This window comes from Coptis chinensis, chromosome 3 (genome assembly GCF_015680905.1).
Source record: "Coptis chinensis isolate HL-2020 chromosome 3, ASM1568090v1, whole genome shotgun sequence".
Classification (NCBI taxonomy): domain Eukaryota; kingdom Viridiplantae; phylum Streptophyta; class Magnoliopsida; order Ranunculales; family Ranunculaceae; genus Coptis; species Coptis chinensis.
The window spans coordinates 7,585,695-7,589,530 of record NC_141458.1 but is presented as its reverse complement, the minus strand read 5'-3'; the positions used below and the strand labels follow the sequence as shown (position 1 = coordinate 7,589,530).

General features: G+C 34.0%; 1 long non-coding RNA gene across 1 annotated transcript; it reads left to right on the top strand.

Moving 5' to 3' along the window:
- The first annotated feature begins 952 nt into the window (after positions 1-952).
- On the top strand, positions 953-2,211 carry LOC147507658 (uncharacterized). Its single transcript, XR_015216213.1, has 2 exons — positions 953-1,090; positions 1,842-2,211. It is a non-coding gene; the product is annotated as an uncharacterized LOC147507658 (long non-coding RNA).
- Positions 2,212-3,836: the final 1,625 nt, after the last annotated feature.

Sequence of the window (3,836 nt, the reverse complement as noted above, 5' to 3'; positions counted from 1 at the left end):
AAAACAAAGAAAAGACAATAAAAGAATTTAAGGTAAGCTTTTCATATAAGAAAATTAAATATCATTCAATCCAATAGGGCATTAACTGCCAAATTATGCAAAAAAGTTATCTTTTTGGAAACTATAGGAAAGTATGGATTTTAGTATAACATCTATTTTGAGTATGATATTGCAAAGTAAGTCCTAGGCAAAATGGGGAACTCTCAGATCACCGTCTGGCTTGGTAAATAGTTAACATGTGGCTGCAATCAACCAAGGTGCAATAGAAACCTAGATTCTATAGGTCATCTACCTTCTCAATTAATGTGTAAACAGTTAACACAAAAACGTTTTTTAGATGCAATAGCAACCCATACGTCGCATGAGCATTGGCCTCCCAAACCCATGGGATGCTTCCTAAACACCCTTGCCATAGGCTTTTGCTAGTATTCCTACACACATTCATCATATACTTTCTCATCTATTTCTTGAGTAGTTCAGAAACTCCTTCTACCCTGTAGCAAAATGAACAATATCGATACTTTCCCAGGGCCCAACCAGTCCTGTCCCACCCGGTTTTGTTGTATTTGCCTAAATGAATATGCAGCTCATGGAGCATGTCCTCGAGATTTATACACTGTTTTAACTGTTGCAGCTGAAAATTCATGCACAATAGCTTTGCAGATTGATCCATCTATTCGTCGATCTAAATCATTCAAGGTTATAGTCAATTTTTTTGTAGTAGATAAGTTCAGTTCAAGTGCATTTGTTGTTTAAGACATCTATCCAACAATATAGTTTGTATAATGGATAATCTGATTTTGGGAATTGATTATAATATGAAGTCATACACTTGTAGGGTGAATCCACCCATATACTTTGCATCTTGCAAATACAATTTGTCTATTTGACAGCTGTCTTTTACCAAATAATTGCTTGAAAGGTCTTTTAGTTTTTATGACTATTTCTACAGGCTCGGGTCACGAAGCTTCAAGATAAACTAACTACTGCAGATATGGCTTCTTAACTTTGATATTGCTGAAACCTCTTTAAATACCTTTTAAGGATATGAGACAAAGTCAAGGCAAGATGCTGAATTTCCATTATCTAGGTATTTTTAGCTTTAATCTTGTTTAATTTTGGTATTCTTTTTTCTTGTAGACTAACTTGAGGCGTATGCTTCTTTCTTAGTTGTAACTTGTAAGTATATCATATTAGTGGTGCAGCCATGTGACATATCCCAATATTCCCAAGTGAAGCTAGTTGGAGACATTAATGCATTGATTGAACTACTGCTAGAGTTTGGGTGTTTGCTAAGTCCATTGTTATTTATGTTGTTTTCTATGCTAAGTCGGGATAGTGCAGGAGCTTGACTAAATGTGTTTGAGTTAGGATATATTTATTGTTTAACTTTTCAAAAGGAGGGTCAAAGATAGAAAGGTGCTAATCTGTGCTCAAGATGATTAGCTTATCAGATGCATCATATCGTTAGATTGTCTTGAAGCATGCTTGATGAATAAGTTGAATGTCAGTGTTGTTCACATTTTAGAGTTTTTCCATTGTATTAAATGATAGCCTGCAAATTGAGTTTTTCAGTCTGCTTATTTTCCCAAAGTCTATTTTTCTTCTTTCTAGGTGTTTAACTGAGAGAGGTTCATTTTGCTTTTTATTGTACGTTTCCTTAACCATTGTACGTCAGTAATTTGTACTCTACTGATCTATCACTTGAAGCCGTTCACTTAGGTAGTTATCTTTCTTTTCAATTTAAGTTAATTTTTCACTTGAAGTTGAAGTGTCAGAGAGTTTTGACATAATAAAGATCCCTAATATGTCACTTCCGTTTTTTTCAATGACATAAGCAGGCAACCTTACATATCAGGAAATCTCACAACTTTTAATTTTACAAAGGACGAATCTGCCAACTCCAAGCAATCCTATAAATGGAAAAGGGTATTGCTTAAAGTGATCGGAGAAGCACTTGCAGGAGATCAAGCACAAAATATTGTTCCTAAAGTGGTAATGTTTGTTATTGGGATTAATTGGGTACTCTTTTATGATTTAAGGATAGGAAATAATCTTTTATGTGTAGACAATGATGTCCATTACAAGGGAGGTTGTAAATCTTTCCATGTTAAGGTCAAAAAGTTCATGAGTTATTATGTAGTGCAACTGGTATTCTGGTATAGGAACTGAAATAACATCTTCGGATCTTCCTAATATCTGTTTTTCTAACATGGCTTATACTTAAATCACCTTTCTAAGACATTTTAACTGGATGTAAGTTGAGAGCATCAAGGCAAAGGCAAATCATCAGTAAGTGCTCTATTTTTTTTTTGGTCATTCACTTCAATGTTTTAATAAAGCTGAACATATATCCTAAATATCATATACACTGGAAAATAGACATGTATCATCAATTTTTTTTCCAAAAGCTATCTGTTATGTTGTGCTGGATTAGGTGTAAGAAGGTTTTTATTTATTTATTATAATGTAGTAAGGCGGTGTGTTTCACAAAAATAGAATACAACTGAACATGAATTAAGTATTTTTTTACTTTGACATTTAAAACTTATGTGAAAACATTTAAATATAAAGACTAACCTGCCCAAGCTTTACCAAAATGTTTACGCCATTGCAAATCAATCATTAACTCGTGCATTTTTATTTCAAATACTTGAGCAACAATATCAGGGGCATCTTCAGGTTTTAGTCCCTTAGAAACCTTGTCCAATGCCATTTGAATTTCAGGCCACTTGGGGTTGCAAGTAAATGTGGTGAAAATGTCAGGAGTTCCAGCCCATCTGGAAATGGCTATGGCATCCTGATAATTTTGTACCATATATCTTGGACCACCTGTAAAAGACGATGGTAAAACTAATCATTTGTCATTATAAATTCATTTTTAAAACTTGTAAGTGAGTTTTGGGGATTTCAATAGACTTAATTACCTATAAAAGATGATGGTAAAACTAATCGTCTACCAACAGATGCAGGTTTAGTGTCCCCAGAAACAACAGCATCAACCAAACCTTGGTACAATTCTACACGAATAGTATGTTGATTATTTCTAACCCATGAAAGCCTCATCTCCTCAACAGCAGTGTATGCATCTACCCATAACAGTAGCTTCAATCGTTTACTTTTGACTAATGTTAGCCCTTCATTTCCTCCCATTTGCATTCTAAATGCATAGTACTCTCTCATGGTAACATGTTGTCTTTTACCCACTTTACTACCATTTCTGTACTTGGTTTCAAGCACATATCCATCAGCTCCGTCAGGAAATAAGAGAGGGTATTGCATTGACATAAAACTTGGAAAAGTTTTATCAATTCTCTTTAAGCCATATCCTTTCTTGTCAACAATAATGTCACGGTGACCTTGAGATTCATCTCCATTACTAACAATGAGAGCAGCTACCTCATTAGAAGTTGGTAAGTTGTAGAGCCTTCCATCAGTTCCTCTTGTGCTAATGAGTCTTATACTAACATCAGCAGTTTCAGATTCTTCAAAATGATCTCTCGCCATTCTGTAACTCTCATCAACTATTCTATTGTTTTCATTTAACATGCTAATGAGTCATGCTATAATATTTGGATCCAACGTTTTCTTCTTTTCAATCTTCTTACTAAAAGAGTTCAATCTGTTTTGCACTTCGTTGCCTGTATCATATATGTATAATTGCCCAAATTTAGGAGTCTGGCTTGGCACAAAGAGAAAAAACCAAATTAACTCGTAAAAAACATGTAAAAACATAATTATTACGAAAATTTAAATGGCTAATTATTTGCTCCATTTTTCATTGAAGAAAATCATATCTACGGAAAAAATCTAATATCCTAGCCAATAAAAAAAAA